The sequence below is a fragment of the Argiope bruennichi genome, chromosome 8, assembly GCF_947563725.1.
Source record: "Argiope bruennichi chromosome 8, qqArgBrue1.1, whole genome shotgun sequence".
Classification (NCBI taxonomy): Eukaryota; Metazoa; Arthropoda; class Arachnida; order Araneae; family Araneidae; genus Argiope; species Argiope bruennichi.
The window spans coordinates 60,696,102-60,720,568 of NC_079158.1; the positions used below are offsets into that span (position 1 = coordinate 60,696,102).

Consider the following 24,467-nt stretch of genomic DNA (forward strand, 5'->3'; position numbering starts at 1 on the left):
AGATATTTCAAAAATAATGAAAGTCTAAAGGCCACAGTTTTAAAATTTGTGAATTGACCCCCTAGATTGAGTGATTTAACACAATTGGACTTTTTTATGAGGTTATTTGAAGTCAAAGGTTTATGCCAACAAGCACACGTGCATTGAAGGACGAAATTCAATGCTGTATCTACGAAATTCAGCCTCATTTATACAAAATGGTCATGGAAAATTTCGACAAAAGAGTGCAAATGTGCCAGGAAAACCATGGAAGCTATTTGCCCTATGTGTTATTCCATACATAACTTTATCTTGTGTACTTAACAATTCATTAAAATTATTACAATTTAAAGAAAAAAACTGTGTTCTTGATTTAATTAAAATGTTTAGTTAACACATTATTCTATCATGTAACACTCCATTTTTACTAACCTTAAACTATCAGCTGTCAAATGATGTTTTTTAATAGGGTTGTCAACAGTTTACTCTACAAATTGTGGCAAATGCAAATATTGCGTTAATTTTTGGATACTCTTTATTATTATTTCAAGTTGCAAAAGTTCTAAATTTTATTTTACTTTAAATTTACAATATAATCTGTGTTTTGACAAAAATTTTCATCTGAAAGACAAACTATACATGACAATTATAGTCATTTTCGTAACCCCTTCCATTTTTTCGCATTATCATGAAGAAGACTTATGCTACTTGTATATTATTAGAAAAAATCAATAACCGATGCAGTCATCAAGTCATTTCAATACAATCGAACATGTTCTGCATACCAAGAAACACTTAAAATTCGAAACTAAGAAACACTTGTATGCATCAATTCATTGAAGAAAATCTTACAAGTCAGAAACGGAACAAGATTCATCGCTTTATGAAATTCTCCTCAACCGTAATCATTACATAAACCAGCTTTTCCTTACCTGGGACGCTGGAATACGCTCATTACAGTTTCGAGTATTGGGCATCATTATTGCTTGGCGGAGGACTCGCCCGCTTTCTCGTTTATTCACTTCAGTTCCCTTTCGCCTCAATGAACGATTTTAAAAATAAGATGGGTAAGGGCAGGCGATGGATGAGTAGGTTCGGGTTTCCCGTTATCGCTTGGTGTTCAGGCCCTGCCGGGACGAAGTCGTAAAGTTAGAACGATGGTTTCGGCGGAGTAATAAGTAGGGGGATAGTGACAGACTTGCACCAAGTGTACAGAAAACTCTACACGCGTAATAAATAATGTGCAAGATTCTTCATCGACATTAACAAATTCTTCTCTTTCCAATTTTGCAAGTGACAGCCGTTATTTTATGGAAATACTATTTATGTGATTTAAGGCTAACAAAGCAATATTTTTCGATTTTATTAGTGTTTGAATTCTTAAATTAGGATAGACAGAGTCTAACGACATTGTCAAAAGAAGGAAGATAATAAGAAATAGGAGACAATTCTCCTTGCTTTTTAAGTAGAAGCCACTGAATGAAAATTCCAGGCAGTTGACATAATATTGAATTCAAATAATTATGATCTTCCACATTAGAAATGCAATCAAATATAGTGAAACAATAAGGTAAGAAATAAAATTTTAAATATTCCCTTATCAAGTGCGTGTAACAGATTCCATGAGTCAAGGATTTATGATGAATGGAAACTGTGGAAACTTATTTTGCTGAAAGCGCGGATAATAGACATAGGATAATAGTTAGACGCGGATAATAGTTAGGATAGACATAATTGGATACATTGAGTCGAAACGAGGATAATAATAAGAAGCGAGAATCTGCTTATCGCTTTTCAAAGAGATAGAGGATTCGGATGAATATTTTAGATAATACTTAAATCAAATAATGATTTTCTTTTCCTATGGAAATGAAATCAAATATTGTAATGCAATAAGGTAGGCAGTATAAACATTAACCCGTTCATTATTAAACTGGTCCTACCCGGCAGTGTCAGTCAGTTCTTCAGTTTTGGGGTTAGTATCTTTTTCAAACAAGAAATTCAGGATGTAAAGGGAGGACATCCTTAGTGACAACTTCCTTTACATCCTGCATCCCTTGTTTGAAGCAGAAACCTGCCCCAAATCGACTCGTTTGTATAAAAATTTCACGGCCATGTTGGATTGGGTTGAGTTAGTTGTGAAAATTTAAATATTCCTTGATTAATTGTGTCTAACAAGTCCTATGATTCTATTGATATTTTTTTATAGTTATAGTCAGCAAGCCTTCATATGACCACTATGATAGGATGTCGTTAAACTGACATCAATTCGACATTTTTTTAGAATATCTGTGAATCTATGTTTTCAGCAATGATATTAAAATTGGAGGAGCAAAATATTGCAGAATCTACATGGCATAGTAACGCTTTACTCACTGGTTTAAATGTTATAGCAAATCTTAAATTGATAAATTAATATTGTTATATATATATATATATATATATATATATATTGTTATATTTCATGACAAATATCTTTTCACTTTTTAATGATACTCAATATTGCAATCAAATAACCATATGATTGTGTAAACTTTATTTTATTTAAAGTTTATTCTAAATGATTATCTGTTTGAAGGCAAGACAATAATTAATTAATTAAGGTATATTGTATCATAACGTCAAATGGTTATTAAAATCTATATTTTACAGCAGCATTAATCAGCTAATTGAATGAATATTTTGACAGATTTTATTTGTTGTTGGAACTAGCTTGCTGAAAAAAATGTAAAATTTTCAACTAACAATGTTTTACTTTTAAGTAGATTAAAAATTATCTCTGTGCACGTATTTTTAAATTAAGAATTCATTTTCTAAACAGGAAAATATCTTTTCCAAAAGCAAAAAAAGAAAAAAAAATCACAAAAATCACATAATCTCTTCAAAAATTTCATTTTGCTTCCATTAAAATACATTTCTCTTTCAAACAATGTACCTCTTCCAACAACATAAAAATGCAGCAATTTATTTCTTTTTACAACATACATCCTAAAATTTAATTACCATTTTCCTGGTATATACGTGTGAATTTGGTATCTTTTTTCTTGTTTAAATGAATAGAATTCTTAGAATTTTATTTAAATAGCAACTATTTTCTTCGAAAATATCTCTCACCTAAACAATGTTCTTTTCTGAATACGCAGAATCTGTAAGACTTCACTAAAGATCTTCCCTAAAATAAAATTCACTTTCAGAAAATGAAGCAACATACCTGTAATAATGTAAAATAGACTATCTATTCTAGAACACATATTGAAAAGAATTTCCATGAATAAATAATAACGTCTTTTCTTAGTCTAAAATGAAACCTTTAAATCTAAAATACAAAAAAAAAAAAATGTGTTCCATGAAAACTCTTATTGTGACCATTTCGATTGAATTATCTTATTGTTTTTGAACTTCTGTTTTAAAAGGTGTAATAAACTACTGCAATATATTGGTACGTTCCAAAGAAGGAAATGAAATAATTTTTGAGTCTTTAATGGCACAATATTTTAAGAAATTCACAATCTTTAAATTGAAATCGTTTAGGAATTGAATATAATATGTAATAAATATTGAAATTTTATCTTGCATCAAGAAAAAAACGCAATCAAAGATAAAATAAACAGTTATTGATTTTTCATAGCTTCTTCAGAAATTAAATTACCTTTTCGTAGAAAATGTCTGCATCTGAAACAACGCTATTTCTAAACAATAAAAATCTAAAAGACGTCCATTAAAGTCTTACATAAGATAAAAATTAACTTTAGAATAGGTTCTCGGTTTTTGAAATCTTTTTAACTGAATAATCGATTCTAGAGTGTAATTCATACCATAAACAAAATCACTTTTAATGAAGAGTGATTCGAACTTTTTAATATGTCTTTGATAAATTAAAAAAAAAGTGTGATTCCTGGAAAATACTAATTTGCTCATTGTCTCCGAAATCTTTATTGTTTCTTAATGTATATAAAAACACTGCTAATGAAAGAATAGATTTATTTCTTCAAGAAAGGCAAGTCCTCCAAAGACAAACCTAAGACAAAAGGGTTCTTAGAAATCACCTCGACAGCGAAAAATTCTGTTATATGGCCAAGAGAAATAGTGCTTTTAGCGCCTAAAGATATGACGTATCCAATCAGAGCCGTAGCTGCTGAGAGCCATTTCGTGTTTGTTTTAGCTCAGCTCTAATATGATATCTAATATTTTTCCGCCAATGTATGAAAAGGGATTTTTATCGCTTCCCTTTTTTGCCCTTTCTTGGGTAATTTCTGAAGTCAACACCATTAACCTTCTGAGTGTCCGAGATATTACATGTACCGCGCAATATAGATAGAAAGCACCTTTTTTCCTTCGCTCGGATTTATTGATTTTAGGGTCCATAAATTGGTCACAGAAACGCCTTAATATTTAATGGTTATAAGAAAAATATTGTTTATGGTATTAGAAAGAAAAGATATTATAAGTCAAAGACTTAATATAGGAATATTTCTTAGCAAAAATAGAAATAAAGAGCCTTGGCAATATTTCTTTTTTAAGATTTTTTTCAGAAATTTTTAAAGAAAATATTTTATTCAATAATTGAGTAAAAGATTTGAATGGAAATTTTCCCAAGGACAATTGTGACAGAGAAAAAAGCAATTATTAACAAGATAAAAAGATACACAGAGAAGTACTTAGAGCTATAAGACTAGGCTTACGTACCAGTCTCATACCAATATAATCTCTCGCATTAAATGTGAAAAATACGTACACATGCATTAACGTGGCATTCAGTATTGTACAAATTAATGGGGACAAAATTAATTTTTCATAAAATTCTTCTTTTCGCAGGATTTCCTATTGAAATCGATTTAAATTACATTTTGTAAGGAAGAAGTTTGAGTAAGACTTAACTAAAATAACTTGTCCATACATAGTCCTTGATCATCATACATAGAGTGATCACACATCATACATAGAAGGATCATACATAGAAGGATCATACATAGAACATTATTCAAAGAATGATCATACATCGTACATATAATGATCATACATCACACATAGAATAATCATACATCATACATATAATGATCATACATTATACATCGAATAATCATACATCATACATAGAATAATCATACATCATACATAGAATAATCATACATCATGCATAGAACATCATACATATAATGATCATACATTATACATATAATGATCGTACATTATACATAGAATAATCATATATCATGCATAGAATAATCATACATCATACATAGAATAATCATACATCATGCATAAATTGGTCCAATATCATCCAATATCATAAATAAAATGACACATACATGCATAAGTTGGTCACAAAAACGTCTTAATATTTAATGGTTATAAGAAAAATAATGTTTATGGTATTAGAAATAAAAGGAAAGGAAAATTGTGACAGAGAAAAATCAACTAATGACGATGTAAAAAGAATCAACAAGAAATACTTAAGAGATATGGGACTAGGCTTACGTATTAATCAAATTAGAAATAAATATAAAGTTTAAATCCAAAAATTAATTAAATAGAATAAAAAAAGAAAGGATGAGCCCGGACTGAAAACATTATCAAGGGTTACTCTCAGGCAGGAATTCAAACCAGGGATTTTTTTTCTGTGAGGAATCTGACTTCCGTCCAAGTATTGACCCCTCTTTACCCGGAAATCCGAAGAAATTTAAGTTTTGAAGATAGTAATGAATACCAATAAAGCAAAGACATTAAATTATATAATATCAATAAGCAAATTATTATTTCAAAAACTAAAATATAAGCAAGACTACAGCAAAATCGAATTAAACCAAACTACTTTAAGACCATTATGAAAACATAAAACCAAAAAAAAAAAAATCAATAATATACAAAAACAAAGAACATACCATTTGAAAGTAAATATTCCAAAAGTCTATATAAAGAAAAATTAAACCTATTTATGCAAACCATTGAATTAAACTAAATTCAACTTCCCTGCTTTTTAAGTGGAATACGCCCACACCGCTTGGTCAAAATGCCTCATCAACATAAGAAATAAATTGAATGAACTCAGTGCGATCTGTTGAGTTGAAAAACAAAAAATGAATATAAACTAGAAAGCATACCTTTAGTTATAAATTACTTTTTAAGTTATTTTCATAAAGATTGCTTTAACTTTGGTTGATAGTTTCTTATCTACTGGTCTCGTTGTTCTAAGTTAAGTACATTGTCTCCCAGCAAATCTGAAAATAATGTGGATGCATGATAGGCTAATAAATATTATATCAACTTTTATGAATCAATATGATAAAAGGAATTACAATATGCGCCAGCCGGCGTCCTGGCATAGGGATAGCGCGTCTTCCCCGTTATCTGGGAATCCCGGGTTGGGCATGGTTGTTGTTCATCTGCGTTCTATCTGTGAGGTGTGCGAATGTGTCCCCGTGTAAAAAGGGGTTGTGCAAGCGAATGTTACGCATGAGTAGCTAAGATGTACTCTTGGTCCTAGATGGTGCTACTAAAACAAGAGACGCTCTCTCGGCTTAAAATCACTGACGTTGTCAGTGGGCCTTGTCTATGACAAGTGCCATAAGAAACACCAACAATATGCGCCATGCTTCAACGCATGTTTTAAATGCGTAAATGCAGCATGCAGTACTGTACAAACTAATGGGATCAAGATTCATTTTTCATTAAATTTCTCTTTTTACGTGGACTTCCTTTTGAAATCGATTTCAATTGCATTTTTTAAGGAAGGAGTTAGATTTAGACTTAACTAAAATAGTCCGTCATCATCATACACAGAATATTTTCGCTTCGGTTGTATTTCAAAGTATGTAAATAAGAAAATTAAAAAATGTGTAGAATTAAATACTTGAAATTTGTTATATAAATATGTAACTGTAATTTTAGGGATGTGCCAAAGCTTGATTTCAATCGTGTGAAAAAAAAGCTTTCAAAATTTTATTTATTTCATCCTAGTAATTAATCGCCAAAGGAAAAAAAATCTAAATTTCGCACATTAATAGGCTTCTTAGTAACTTTGTTATCAGGTGGAATACGGTTAATAACACTCAAATGCATTTATTAGCTTAGTGCAACCACTGCCTTTGGTTTCTTTTTATAACGGCGTAATCATATTAATTGGGAACTGCATTAAAGATACATGTTTTTCTACACACTTTCCTTAAGTTGAATGATATTTTAATTTTAAATTTAACATAGAAAAATTGTATTATATATTGTCATTAAACTCCAAATACGGAAGAATATTTTCGAAAAATTATTGGAAATCGTTTTGATCTTCATTATCTCCTTTGTTCAGAGAATTTTTCCCTCGCTTAGGATTTCATTGTTTTAAAATATCAGGCAAATTGCGTTGTTCTTTCCTTAAATATTTTGGTTACTGAAGTGGTCGATAACTAGATTAGCACCTCTCTAAAGTTTTAATATTCAAAACGTGACTTTTTCAAAAATATAAAAATAAGAAATACTTTTAAAAAAAGAAGTAAAAGCCTTGTTAAACATTTTGATGTTTTTGCCGAAAATTCTAATTTGCATTTATTTCTGAATATTTTAAGGCTCTGAAATTCATTATCTTTTATGAAAAAACATTATCAATAAACATATAAAGTAAAACAGTGATTTTGATAAATATTTAAAAATATTTAATATTTTGGAAGTAAAATGCAAAATTACCTTTATTTATATTCACTTTATTTTTTAATTTGGATTTATTTTTTAATTTGCACTGACGAGAAAAATGCATTGGAAAAGTACTATTTTCTTGTTTAAAATGCCAAGATTTTCTAATAACATTAAATTCTATTGCTTGTGAAAAATTTTGGTTGAAAGTATTTGTTTCAAAAAATTTGAAGAAAAAAATGAGCTTCTGTCTTGAAACCATAAAACATGATAATATTTGACCCTTAATTTATCTATCGTATTTTTATATGGCTTGATTGCATCTGTCGCTGAATTTTGAAATGATAATTTTTATATTACAATGTTTATAGAAAGAATGTTAATTTAAAATAATGAATCATATCCAAAAGGGTTTTTTTTTTAATTTTTCATAATCTACGTTTGTAAAATAACACTTCATTGCCATTATTGAATAAAGCTTATAAATTTATATTTTCGAATAATAACAATATTTATTTAATATTATGTTCAAATAGTTTTAGATACGAAAACATTATATTCAAATTATTTTCTTTACAAAAAAAATGTATATAAATAATCGTATTTGCATAAAATTTTATTCTTATAATAAAATACGATGCATTTTCTTTAAATTTGAAATGAAATCAAGCAAACAAGTATGAAAGAATATTATTGAAATTAAAACTGTCAGGAATTAAATAGCGATTATTACCAAACGGTAAATTTTATAGCAAAATTAAGTTTCAAAGCTAGCGATGCTTCTGTAATTTATGTATCTCTCAGCGGAATATCTTTGCTTCTTTGAATGCTTGATTGTTTCCCATAATATTTCCAAGCAAATTTTGTTTTATTTTCTGTGACTACTGCATTTCGTATTTCTTCAAATATAAATTCTGTTAATTATTAAGTTAAATGTTATTTATTCTATAAAAATAAATACCACAATTGAGAAGTCTTCTGAGTATTTCAGTAGAGAAAAAAAACTATTGTATTAAACATTTGGAAAAACAATTTGGAATAAAAATTGCTAAAAGTAAAATTTAATTATTTTGTTAGTTTAAAAATATTGTAAAATAATTTTTGTGCACTAATATGCTCAGAATTTCTTTAAAATAATGCTAAAATTTCAATTAATTTTGATTTATTTGAATTTTGAATTAATCGAATTAATTTTGATTGATTTGAATTTTTAATTTATTGAATTAGTTTTCATTGATTTAAATTTTGAATTAATTTTGATTTTGAATTAATTTGATTGATTTGAACTGTGAATTAATTGAAATCTAACTGACATTCGTGAATTTACAAAGCAAATAATAAGTAACTACCAAACTTTGTATATCGAAGTAATCACGTAACACATTTTTTTAGCTCTAGATTTAGTGGTCTGTTCTGCAAAATGTTATAATATTGTTTGCATTCTGTATCACACCATTATGCAAATAAAAAATATCCTAGTCCGAAAATATTATCCTATTAAAAGTAAAATTATATCATTTAATTCACCCAATTTTGAAATGAAAATTCAATCAACAATTTTAAATCGAAAATTCCGAGCAACTTGAATTCAAAGTACCAAGAAAAATCTAAACAAGTATGTACACATTTCAAATCACTTCAAATGTTTTATTTGAGGTATATAATGGGATAAATAAAGAATTCAGAAAATCAGTTGCTAAATGAATATAATCTAAACAGTTATCTTCGTTTGCTTCATTTGGAATATAATAAGATGAATAAATAATCTACAAAATTAGTTGCTAAATTATATAATCCATAGATTTTTAGAATAAAGCTGCTATCTAAAATATGTTGTTTCATTGAAAAATGAAAAGGTTAGGCATATTTTTTTTATGATTCTTGATATCAATAATGTTATGTTAAACATTTTGATTTGGTTTAATCTTGTTTCATTATTAGTAAATATGTACGTTTTAGTATAAATATTTGAAATAACTACGATATTATATTTGTTTTCTTCTATTTAATTACAAATAATACCCTTTGCTTGAATCAGAGGGTTGATATTTGAAATTAATTAGTGCTCATAAAACTTGTAAATTAAATTTTCTTCATCATTAAAATTCTCTAAATTATAACGTATTATCAAATATGGCGAATTAATTTTAACAGAGATTTAAATTAAAACATAAAATATTATTTTTATTATTTAATTTCTTTAGAAAATTAGTGCGATATTATTAGTATATCTAAATAAATTAAATTGAAAATTTAAAAAAAAATTAATGTTAGCGCATTATACTTTTGATTTAGTAAATATTCTCGCAATTTTATGTACATATCTTCAACATTTTATATCTCAATACGAGATTATAAAAGGTATAAACATGCACTAGGCGATAAATTTGCCTCTAATTTTGGAACCTAATGATTATATTGTCGAATTTGGCGACACAAATGTAGAAAATGCAAGATTTCTAGTGATGTCTAAAAGCTAAGATTAGAGAAATTTCTAAAATATTCTATATTTTACCACGAAGATTATATAAACGGTGGCACTCATATAAGCCAAATTAAATTCTCTTCTTCAAGTGTTATCGCATCACCAGCAGGTTCTCCGAACACTTTTGTGTTGTTGTTGATTGATTTTTTTTTCATTTTGTTCTTATATATATATTTTTAGTATAATATTCGGATGTGCTTCAGCTATATTTTGGCTACATGTGTTCCATATTTTCTTGTGGAATAAAGTTTCGTTATTCATTATCGAACTTTTTAGACTTCCTACACTGCTTACACACAAGACAATTTTCGCGATGTTATCTCAATAATTATAGAATTTAATTATCAATTAGTTTACATTCTGCCCAATAATTTATTTAAGAACAAATGATTAATAAAAATGATTATAAATCGCATTAAATATTAAAACTTAAAAATGATAAAACAAACATGATTTTTAAACCATTTTAAAAATTAAAAAAAATGTTTTAATTTTTAAAAATCAGAATGCTAAGGGAAAAATTATAAACACCAAGAGATTGAAATTAAAAAAAAAGAAAAGGAAATGAACTTTAAAAAATATTATAACAAAATCCTTAGGAATCATTTTTTAAAACTGAGTTTCACATTCTTTTAGTTATGTTCTTTTCTAAGATTTTTTAATGAAGAAACTTGAGTAAATCAAGGAATTAATTTTAAAATTGACACTTTAATCAAGGTTTTTAATATGCTAATTTTATAAACACAATACTTGTTTAGAAAAAATAGCCAATTTGAATAGTTTTCTTTGTTTCTGAAATTATTTAAGATTTCTTAAAATAATAATATTGAACTGTTAAATATTATAAAAATTAGAATCTAAAAAAATAAAGATAAATAAAAACAAGATATTTAAAGTGCATTAGATAATATTTTTATTTTTAAAAAATATGGATGTTAAAGAAATAATTGTAAAAATGTATAGGGTTTAAAAAAAAAAACACCGCAAAATAAGTTTTTAATACCATAATAAAAGAAATTTTTTTAAGATTCATTGCTTAGTTTTTTTTTAGAATTTTTATAATTTCTAGCTTTTTAGTCTGCAACTTTTCTTTGGGTTACTATGACTAATTATCCTCAATTTTTATATTGCATCTGATTCATTTCCTCTTGTGTCTTCCAACGCTGTAATTGAAATTTCTATTTAGTGTTATTATTATTTTCTGAGGTTTCTTTAAATAAATAAAATAAATTAATAATTTAGCTATATTATAAATAAATTTATAATTCCAAATTAGCAAAAAGTTTCTATACCAAATTAGAAAATTCCAAATTATAATGATGTATTTTCCATGTAACGCATATTTATTAAAATCTTCTATTTTTTTAAATTTTGATTTAATAAAATCAGAAAACTCAAAATCGTTTGTGATAACAATTTATTACATGGGTGCATTTATAACTCTATAGTAAAAAACTCCATAGTAACAAACGAAGCGCATAGTTTCAGAAGCAACAAATACATCGTAGAAAAATAAAACGCGTTTCATTGTTCTAAAGTTAATTGTAAAATTATTTGTAATACTTATAACTACACAAATAAAAGCATGTTTGTATTAAAAATTTCTATTTTTTATTTTGTTTCTAATAAATTTGACAATTATGTCAAAAGAATTTGTGACAATTTTTTTATTTTAGGTTCTCAATTATGTGATTAAAAACAAGTTCCAAACACACACAGTTTCAGAAACAATATCAAATATAACATACATATACAAAAAGAACATGTTCCATTGTCCTAACGTTAATTGCCAGATTCTTTGAATTACTTATATCCATACTAATAAAAGCATATTTATTTTTAAAAAAATTCTTTTTTTATTTTGTTTTTAATAAATTCGACAATTATGTAAAAGGAGTTTGTGACATTTATCACATTAGCTTGCTTATGTGATTATTATCAACACCAAAGCGCATAGTTTTAGAAAAAGCATCGCATACATCACATAAAAACAATTCGTATTTCCGTATTCTAAAGTTAATAGCCAAATTATATGTATTTTATATTGTCTAAAGTTAATTTTATTTTAAAAAACAAAAGTGATGTATCCTTATGCCCATACTTACGGATCAGTCGGTATCGGGCAATTGAATGCCTATAATTTCATAGCGATGAAGTCCATTTATTTATCAAATATTTAAGATAATTAAATAGGAAAAGGTTGTTGATCTATCATTTGTATAACTATTCCTGTATTTCTTTTATTTGTAAGAAAATAAACTCTATTCTCATAGAATTTGCTAATTTTTTATAGCTGCCCAGTCTTGTGCACCAAATGAATTTCGATGTAACGATGGCGGTTGCATTATAGTAGAGTGGACTTGCGACCGTAGTGTGGATTGTCAAGATGGATCGGACGAGGAGGGCTGTCGTAAGTTTTTTTTTTTTTTCTTACATAAATTTAATAAAATTGTTAAATAAACCAATAAAGAAGAGAAAAATTTGATTGAATATAGGCATTGCTCATAAATATTTTTTTTAAATTTAACTTCCAACTAAAAAAGATAAGTTATGTTCTTATTTTTTTAAATCCTTACGTCAATTAAGAATTTTAAATACATATATTTACAAGCATTTGCGCCGCCGTCCTGGCATAGGGGTAGCTCGTCTTCCCCGTGGCCTGGGCAACTTGGGTTCGAGTCCCGGTTCGGACCTGGTTGTTCTTCCTCTGTTCTATCTGTGAGATGTATAAATGTCCCCCCCCCCTGTAAAAAGGGGTTGTGCAAGCGAATGTGATGCGTGAGTAGCTAAGACGTACTCTTGGCCTTAGTTGGCGCTACTAAAACAAGAGACGTTCCCTTGGCTTAAAATCGCCGACATCGTCAGCAAGCTTGTACATGTCAAGTGCCATTGTAAACAACAACAAACATTTGCTTGCTTAGAAGCGTTTCAAATTGATTGAACATTTATTTATATTATTTTGATATAGTTAAAAAAAATTTTAAATTTAATATAGAAATGATAGAAAAATAGTTTCATAAAATTGCAGAAATAAATTAAGTATTAGGTTTTAGAAAGAAAACTTCCATCTCCGTAAAACTGAAATACAATAGATTTGAATTTTCTTTTAAGAATTAGACGAACATAAGCGTGTAATATTTTTATCTTTCCGCAGAAAGTGAAATGCAAACGTTGGATTTTTTATTAATCGTTTAATAATATTAATAAAAAAAGTTTGATTGTTATTTTTTTATTTTAATTTTATCAATAAATACTGTTTTGTAAATTCATAACAAAACAAAATCCTTATATGTTTATTTTAAACCAACACAACATTTTCTATCACTCAGATGCAATTTTGTAAATTTTCATAAATGAAGAAAATAGCACAGGAAATGTAATCAAATTAAATATCAGATGACAATTTTTTTAAAAAAATTGATTAGTTAAAATACATATATTTCAAATTGAAAAAGATAAGTAATTAAATTATTTTATTAATAAATATTATAAATTATAAATATTAGAAATAAATTATAATATTTATCATGAATAATTTTATTTTAAAATTAAATATATATATATATATATATATATATATATATATATATATATATATATATATATATATATATATATATATATATATATATATATATATATATAGTGTGTGTGTGTGTGTGTGTGTGTGAGGATACCAAATGTCAGTTCAAATTGGTAGTTAAACTGAAATTTAAATTCAAATGATTAGAAAAAATATAAATGTATATAGAATGCTTGAGTTGCTACTGGGTGAGAACTTAGTATGTCCTGAAAACCGAGTTAAAAGGTAAAATATCAATTCTGACAGAAACATGAACAATTAATCTATGCCTTCGAACTATTTTTTTTAAATTATAACTAATTATTGAAACAGAATGAATAAAATAAACAACAATGTTTAACTCTTTCTGATAACTTATTTTACCACGTTTGCAATATATATACAAAAATTGCTCGTTTAAATGCATAAGATTATGATAAATATTATAGAAACTTTAAGCATGTTTTGTTACAAATCCACAAAAGCGTGGCTCCATAAATTTGAAATCAATTTTTTTATTAAATTATTCAATTAACCAATAATTAAGTTTTTGAAATATAAAATAGTGCATTATCATTAAGAATCCACTAGTGACAAAATGTGAAAATTCCAGGAGAAAGTGAGTAAAAAAATATCTGATTTCGAAATTCCAGTTTTATAAACATGAAATCTTTTAACTTAAATCAAAATGAGTAAAAATATAATTTTTAAGATATTACTATAAAATTCTTTGAAAGACGAAAAGAACATACTAAAAGAAATACAACAGAAAACTGCCTAACTTCTGGTTAATTTTGTGGAAAATATTTATATGCTGTTTATTATTATGAATATATAAATCTTTGTTAATTCAAAACCAGGAATAAAAATAATTAGAAAATGCACTAAATTTAGAGTTGGAAAATAGAAAAACAATTTACAAAAATCAGCTACGCAAGAACTTTTATTAAAAAAAATGCTAACTCATTAGTGTAGTAGAAAATAAATAAAAATGACTCAGCGTTCGAAAAAACGAAAGTTATTTAGCTTTTATTACAGCAACAGCTATATTAAGAAACTCCATTTCGAAGTATTAAGTTGCCATGGAGATATCAAAATATCCAGCATTCCTTTCAAAATTACAGCTCCACATTTGTAAGAGGGAGAATTTTTCCACCATTTGAATTGAGTTTCTGAGAATTCCAGAAATTATTTCTCAAGTCACAAAACGTTTTCTATAATTACCGTCAAAATATTAGAGATGTAAAGAAACTGTGAAAAAAATCAGTGCCTTAACTGAATGGTATATGAAATGTCATCAAATGTTTTGGATGAAAAAAAAAATTCTTAAAATGACTAATACATCAGTTTTTAGTTTTTCATTTGATTTATTTTTCCATTTGCTGTATTTTTTATTTACTTTATTATTTTGCATTATATTTCTTTTTGTATGAAATGCAACTTGACGGATATTTTTTTCACAAATAATTGTTTATGTGCATACAATTATATATATATATATAATTTAAGAAGGTGTTTCAAGTTTATATTTTATTTTTTGAAAGAAAATTGTATTAATCATTAAAAAAAATATACATCTGCATTTGCAAATTGGTAGTGTAGCTCCCTTAATGGCATCATTTTATGCTGTTTTTCTATTTATTTAAATATGATTCTTTAAATGTTAACACCAATGATTTAAAGATAGATAAACTATGAAAAATATCTGTTATTCTTTTAGAACTAAAATTATTTCTATATCCTTATACATTAAATACATTTATGTGATTTAAATTCAACAATCTTCCTTAAATCTTACACAAAAAATATAAAAATGAAAGAATAATCCCTAATTAAAATCATAATGATTTTCTAGAAAGTTAGGGTAAAAGTTTTACACAGTTAATAATTTTTAAAAAATCGTTTGAGTTTTATGATTTTTTATTATTATTATATTCAACTAGCAAATATTTTTCAATATTTTTCTGTTATTTCCTTTCCATCAATGATTTGTTTGTTTTAAAACAAATATCATAGAAATACTCATCATTTATTTCTATCATACAAACAACCCATCATTTATATAATACATTATTCAAATATTTTATTTATGGTTTACCCATTATTTATTGAAACTATATTTTATAAATACATTTTACGTACTTTTGCATCCAATTTTCTCTTTAGTTCAGATTGAAAAAGATGAAAACTAGAAACTGGAAGCCACGCGAAAATACGCTGGATTTATTTCCCATAAGAAATAAGAAAAATTTTAAATGAAATGAGAAACTTCAAACATATACTACATGGATAGGATTTTTGTCTTTTGCAGTGAGTTTTGCTGCCAACATATTTTAGAAATATTTGAGCCTTATGTGTTTATTTAATACATCTGCGTATTTAATAAAAAAATTATTCGTCGTTTTAGGATTCAATTGATACTAATCTGTTAATCCAGTTATGAATTAAAGAGTTATTTTCATTCAGAATAGGGATTTATTTGGATGTGAAGTTATTTTATAATCAATTTAAAAAGCACTTTTTAAAGAATATATTTAGTAGTATACTTAAAATTATATTTTTACGGTAAAATTTAATTTTTACGGTTCATTGTCTCTATTAATATAAAAGACGAATGCGTGTGTTTGCGCTCTATAGGACAAATGTTTGCAATTAAAGTTATAAAAGGTGGCATAAATACACTTTTAAGAGAGGAAATGTGCAACGGAGCGATTTTTAACTGTAATTTTGATAGTTAATTTCTTAAGCATATATCTCTTATAAAATGCATTTAATATATTTTCCATTCCTTTATAACCTATTATAATTTTCCCAAGTGAAAACAAATTTAGTAGAAACAATACAGAAAAATGAAATTTAAATTGTCGTATTAGAAATATCTTCAATTATTTTTCATATATATATTTAAAATCATCTATTATTTCAATCCCCATTGAAATGTTTGAACAACATTTCAAAGAACAAAGTGTTAAAGAAAAGGGTGAATATTACCGTCGATTGCACTTAATAAACCTGTAATAAAGAATATTCTATAAATAGTTTATTACGTTAAAATTTAAATATTTCTTTTTATATTATTGTAATTTATGAAAAAGGGATGTTAAGATCCGATTTTATTTTGTGTACATTCTAAAATAAGTGTTTTTATTTTGATGTAATGTAAGGATATTTCAGTCTTAAATTATTCTTTATATGAAATAGCTTTATGAAAAGAAATGACTTGTAAAAATCGACTGCTGTGATTCCAAAATTGGAGGAATAAAATTACACATAGAAAATTAAATATAATTTAGATCCCCAATTATAACCAGTGGGGGTGGTCTTCTTGAAAATTTCGCGCATATCCTCAATCTTACATCCCCCTCCCCCCATTAAAAATTGTACTGTTGGTCACGAATACCTTGACTGACATTGGTGAAAGAAAGTTAGGAAATAATAGACTTTTTCGTGGTTCTAGCATTTTTGCTGTATTTATCTCTAGAATATGTATTTTGAAGCTGATTTGCCTTTTTTTGCTATCTGATTGATAACAAGACACAATTCCAGTTACATGATAATCACAAGATTGCAATCACATCTCATTTCATTGAGTTAAATTATTGCATTTAAATGGATATGAGAGTTTTGACCGATATACGATTAATCATTGGACAAATTAGATTCAAAATTTCGATAACTGTCTTAGATGCTAAACCTGTGTACCATATTTTTTGTACCTACCTATTTGCATTTTTTAGTTAACGAGTTCATTTGCACTTGGACAACTATTGGATGGATGAATAGCTTGTGAATGGATTTCATTGAAAATTTGATAGAAATCAACAAATTTGGCTGTAAATATATATACTAAATTTAACCACCTAGTTTCAATGCATTTTTTCAGTTGTAGTGTTCACAGAGAGACAGACAAATAGATAGATTGAATAACAAACATAACATCAAAATATGTTTTCAGTTCTGAGGAAAGTCTAAAAGATGGAGATTCATCAAAATCTGAAGTTTGAATATTTTGATGATTGCAATAATTTCTCTGTACTTTGTATACGAAAAAGTAAAATTATAGATTATGACATAATACTTAAAAGGAGCATAACTTCCCTTAATAAATTTTTACACGTCCCGTTCTCTGAAATTAAATCCTTTTACAAATAGATTTCTTCTCTTGAAGAATTGTAATCAGTTAAATTTTTGATATAATGCAAGTTAAAAGTGCCGATTTTTATTTAGTCATATATGTACAAAAACATTTCAATAATAAAAATTAAGTTTTTAAAACAATGCTTTTATGAGTGCAGGATATAATACAACGCAGCTATTATTGAAATTATGGAGGCCAAAAAATCTTAAAAGGTTAGTGCTAAAAGAAGTAATTTAATTTGAATCCCATTGATAATATATTTTTAATTTTGAAGAATCATCTTGTAATCTGATTAATAAATTTATATAATTGTAATTTAATTTTATTAATATCATCTTTCCCATCCCAGAATTTTATAATTTTATTTCTGTTTCCAAAATTTTGATAATAATTTATGTCATGACTTTATACTGCGTTAACAAAAGTAATTTAAGAACTATTTTATTTATATTATTAACTTTCTCGTCTTTAATAATTATTGGAAAAGGGTCGCCGAACTTTATAATTAAGTTTCTCTCAAATCCAAAACAAAATGTGACATCTCGTATGGAATCAAAACTTAGTTCAAAATTCTCCATTAACTGAGGATGGATTCTAAATATATTATATCTTATTGTCATCAGAAACACAATACTTTATTGAAATCTTCCGGGTGGATGTGCGATGCAGGATGTCCAAGTAGTTCGATAACTGACAATAGCACTTTATTCCATAAGACACACACACACACACACACGCACACGCACACGCACACGCACGCGCACACACACACACCCACCCACACACACACACACACACACACACACACACACACACACACACACACACACACACACACACACATTCTCAGGTAGCAAATCATAGCCAACCAAAGTCAAAAATCATAGCCATCACAAAGATAGTAAACAATAAACTGTACACATACAAATAGCAAATCTTTATCAATCAACTGAAGCAGCACAGCATCATAAAGCAATTGGAGGTCAACATCTTAAAGCAATTGGATTGTATGGTCAAACCTCCCAAGAGAGAATTTGCCATACTGACTCGTTTTTACTCTCCCCTGTTTATAAGGGACTTCAAACAGGATAAAGATTCATCTAGAAGAATATATGGATCTTGGGTTTCAGTAGAGATATCGGTATTATTCTTGTATTGTCACCATATTCATCAACCAATAGTTACTAATGTATACTGATCATGAACCCGAAACCTATTTAGCATCCATGAAAAATATTTATATATCAATTATGAATCTAATTTCACAGAAATGCAATATGAGAGATGTGAAATAATGCTGTTGTTTTTTTTGTATAAACTATTTCGTATTTTAGCTCACCAGTATATGGGTGAAACCTTCGTACTAAAATGTTAGACATACATAGTATATAAAGCTAGTAAATTAAATAAATATATCCAAAAGAGTATTAGCTTATAGAGATCAAAATTTCACTTTTTATCCAATAATTTTCTTAAAGAAAATAAACGATTTTTAAGGTATGAAACTAAAAATCTAATTAAAACGATACAACTTTTATTGAAACAATACTGCTTACATATGAATTAATAGGACATTTAATTGCAGCATTGCAGCAGTTAAAAATACAACGATTACTTATACTGTTAAATAAATATTTTTTCTTTTTTAATTAGACATTTATAAAATAAACCTGCTATTTAATTATAATTTATCAATTCTGTCAAACTGAAATAAACATTCTATGAATTTTCTGAAAGCAGTAATATTCCTTAATTCGTTCTGTAGAGTTCCAGGAGGCAGCCCTATTCGTAATTCGTTAATAGATACAAATTGAGAGAGTCGAAATATATGGGCAAATGTATCACTCCTGCTCTACAATATATTCGTAAAGTATAGCTTATTATATTTGGAGTTCCACTCCTAGCAGCTCCGAAGTGAATTAATGCAGCTCCTGATGTTGAAGGAGATGATGAGTGTGTTCCAATGAGTATATTCAGTTGTAGTGTTGGAAATCAGCTGAAAGATGATTCATTAGCAAGCAATACATTCATGATTAAATTGAAGATTCATTTGAAGCTATCTCGGATGAAAAGGTTTTATTTTCAGTGAATAGATTAAGTTAATCACAAATCATTTATGAACCTGAATTTATGAAGTAAATGCTCAGTAGAGCAAATGAAGCAAATCACCTAACGATTAAGAAAAGAGTCCTTGAATAACATACTAGAGATTTGTTGTTTGTAATGGCACTTGCCATGGACAGGCTCGCTGTCAAGGGGGCGTCTCTCGTTTTAGTAGCACCAACTAAGGCCAAGAGTACGTGTTAGCTACTCACGCATCACATTCGCTTGCACAACCTCTTTTTACAGGGGGGCACATTCACACACCTCACAGATAGAACAGATGAAGAACAACCGTACCCGAACCCAGGACACCCCGATCACGGGGAAGACAAGCTACCCCTATGTCAGGACGCCGGTACATATTAGAGATAACGTAAATTAACATTCTGGAATTCAAAGCTACATTTAACCTTGAACAGGAATTTTTATTCTATTTCAGAAAAAAACAATATTTTTTTAGCATTTCTTCCTATTTATGAAAAGTACATGCGTTAATATTAAGCTTATCATGACTAGTTGGAATGATCGATTGTATAATAGCTTATTGTGTATCTTGTCAATGAATATTAAAACTTGACTTTATGTCTTTTAATATTAAATAGTGGAAATTTTAGCACGATTAGTAATTGGTTTACTAATCAAATAAATCATTTTAAATTATTTTAATAATAATTAATTTAAAAAAATATCATACACATGCTTAATCCATCAATACATCTGTTCGTTTAAGAGAGTAACATATTAGAAAGACCCTCTTTCTTTAGAGTATCTTGAATCGTTGAACGACCGTCATTGCGTCGTTGTTTTAAGGTTGAATTTTAATGGTTATCGTTAGTTATGGTATAACTCCGTAGTTGGTACATCCCATCTTTAGACAGTTGGTAATGTGAACTCCTAATATTTGTATACCCACCAGTGAAATAAAAACTGTTGTTGTTGTTTCTAATGGCATTTGCCATGGACAAGCTCGCTGATGAAGTCAGCGATTTTAAGCCAAGGGAGCGGCTCTTGTTTCAGTAGCGTCAACTAGGGCCAAGAGTACATCTTAGCTACTCACGTATCTCATTCACTTGCACAACCCCTATTTACAGGGGGGCACATTCACACATCTCACAGATAGAACAGATGAAGAACAACCATCGCTGAACCGGGACTCTAACCCAGGACGCCCAGATCACGGGGTAGACGCGCTACCCCTAAGCCAGAACACCGGCTAAAAGGAAAACTAAATACCTTATTGGAGGGTTCTCATTTTCATAAAGGGGTGCTCCCTTCGGGTGTATGAAGACAGTATCACATTTGGACATTTAGTCTGAAATATTGTAGCAGGATGATGATTTCGAATCCATCGGACTGTCTTGTCTTCTTCAACGTAGGCTATAAAGACAATAATTTTACAGAAATAGATAAAATAATATATGTTGAAATATTAATTAAAGTTGCTGTTTTCATTATTTCCTTATTAAAATTACATTTAAAAAATCAAATGAAGAAAGGTAAGATTTGTATGTCAAAACTAATCTGGTCACAGTATATTTAACCCTGTAGTACTCATGATCCATTCATGCATTGTGTGTTCCATTTCGGGATGTTCTTTGTAAAGCTGTTCATAGTCAAATGATTAAGACAACTTCTCGGACCTCATCTCCTACTTCAGACTTCCTTTCCTCTCTAACGGAAAAGCATTTGGTCCTGACGGATTAAGAGCTCATTGCGTCCTCTTATCCATGGTTCTTTGATGGAATTAAGTCTCGAAGCCTAGGATCCCCAAGCCGAGACTTTACCACAAGACCAACATGACTTTGCCTTTTTTAACTTTTTTTTTATATATAAATAAGCAATTTTAAGGATTCATGTGTGTGTGTGTGTGTGTGTGTGTGTGTGTGTGTGTGTGTGTGTGTGTGTGTGTGTGTGTGTGTGTGTGTGTGTGTGTGTGTGTGTATTTTATAATCAACAATTTTGTAAATAAGTAATTTTAGGTGTCAATGTCTGTATATCATTTTTTCTGCTTTCAAGCATTATCAAACACACAGAAGACCTTGATGGCCTGGTGGTAAGGTCTCGGCTTCAGGACCGGAGGATTACATATTCGAGGTCCGATTCCTCCAAAGAACAATGCTTCCAAACGGGTATGGTGCACATTAAATCCCTCAGGAGCAACTGCTCTCCCGCTTAGATGCCGTCCTCATTATATAACTGCCATTCAAAATTATTAGGCCCGCTCCAAAATATCCCCAGTGTTGCTTTAAAACAGGACGTTAGTTGACTAACTAAACTAAATATCAAACTCAGAGCTGAAATACGCAGTGTTTCTCAGAAGATAAGTTATTAAAGCAATTGATTAGTTACGAGAACAAAGATCTATCATATCATTTCAGAAAAAAAAAATCAATGTATGTATTAACAACTACTGGCGAATCATATGTCTATCTTTTCCAAACCAAACAAGTAGTATATGTAAAAGTAATTCATTGTATGATTCCAGAATCCGACGACAGTATATGGAGTTGTAAGTAATAAAGAGATATATTTTGATTATACCATATCAGAATCCAAGCAATAAAATATGTTAGAAAAAATGTATATTTTCTAAACCATTATCTAAATACAAGATTTCATCGTCAGTCTTTATGATTGAAGCTTAAGTTCGATTGATTGTTCTCTGATTCTTCCAAGCAAAGGACAGGTTAGTTTGATTGGGCTCGGAATCTAGAAACTAAATATCTTTCTTACAAAACAATGAATGAAGATACATTTTTCTGTTCCAAAATTCAAAAATAATGGTTGATGAGATATGAATTTATCATAATATTAAATTAGATCCTAAAGAGATTTAAACCTTTAACGAGCAATTACTAGAGCAGCGAATTTTCGAAGGCAACAAAACAAAACAAATGTGTTCCAATTTTCAAATAATCAAAAAGATACTTAGACCATTCCATATCGATGATCAACCAATGGTGGGTTCAAATACAAATAAGCAATCAAAGACATAAATATGAAATTCAAGATGGCTGCAAGCACACGAAGGTCTCTGTTTACATTCCGAGAAACAGGTATAACTTCAAAATAACAGACATTTTTGAAAGATATGAAGCACTCTCCTTGTTTTAGAAATACAGAGAATGATACTTTAAAATATCAATGCAATAATATCATATGATGCCAGATCTATTTGCTGAGAACTTTGGAAATTGGAGTTCAAAGTAAGCAGGTAGGCGTTTTCTGTACATTACAAAATTGTATCACTAGATTAAATGGAATAAATATTATTGAAACATATATCCTGTACTTGATCAGCAAAGTTTCGTATTTCAAACATAACTTATATTTCACCATTTTTGACATTCAAAAGTCTTTGGAAATAGATACTTTAGATATGCCGCCATATATTTCATTGTGGATTTCAAAAAAGTCACTGTATACTGAACAGATTACTTATATTGAATACTTTTATACTAAAAAGAAATATTTTGTTGATTTATTCCTTTTTGTGTGAATTGAGGGAAGAAAGGCACTTGAAATGATTTTCATGATCTCGAAAAACCGTAACATGCAATCCAAAGCAAGGAAAATAACTGTAATGTTAAAACTAATTTACTATAATTAATTTTTCATTACTACTTGCCAAATTAGACCAAGACTGAACCAATTGTTTTCACACAAATAATCTAGTCATATCTATTGTAATCTTGATTTAAGTCAATTTACTTTTTTCTTGACCTCAAATAAAGATAATTTATATTTTCTTGACGTTGATTTAAGAATGCCGTGCAACAAAGACTGTCCTCACAGACATGGTAATCCTGTTAAAAAATAATAAGCAAATAATAAACTTAAAAAATAATAAAATTAACCGCTTATGAAACATGAAAATTTCTTTAGCAATGATAGGAATTATGCAGAATAGTAGCTCAAATTATGTTATTTCATGTAATAAAAATAACTTTAAAAAAAAAGCGCCTACTTTTCTACATCAAAACAGCGTTATATTTATGATATGCCGTGGGTATAAAAGCATTATTAGATTCTACGTGTGGATGTGTTTTATCTCATAAAACAAAAGGATCGAATGAATGTAAAAGCAACTGATAATTAATTACGGATATTATTTTATTACATTTTTCCATGTTATTATGTTGTCAAAGAAATAAAAATCAAAATAACTGACATCTATTTCAAAAGGCAAAATAATTGTTTGTAATGATACGGATAGCCCACAATGAGCATAGATTCGAAATCCGGGAAGCGGGAAACTTCGCATATTTGGAAGGTATAAATGGAATCATTAGATTTTTGAATCACCTGTTTAAGAGAAGTGGAATAGTAATTGAAATGGTGAAATTCTGGTTAAACTATTCATTTAATTATCTCATTATACTCCAAAATTACAAAGTCCGTTACCGTTAAAAAAAATCTTTTTTGGGGTTTTATAAAATAAATTATTTTTACTGTAGAATCTATATATATAAAACACTAACGTACGTGACACAGAAATCGCCCTTTTTACTTATTGAGGACTGGCAACATTCAAATGTAAGCAAAATATCGTACGAATTTCAGACTGTTTCATTGAATAT

General features: G+C 28.1%; 1 protein-coding gene across 1 annotated transcript in view; it reads left to right on the forward strand.

The window, feature by feature from the left end:
* Nucleotides 1-24,467, forward strand: part of LOC129981290 (low-density lipoprotein receptor-related protein 4-like) — a 733,213-nt gene that overhangs the window by 482,065 nt on the left and 226,681 nt on the right. The gene's annotated exons all lie outside the window — the stretch shown is intronic.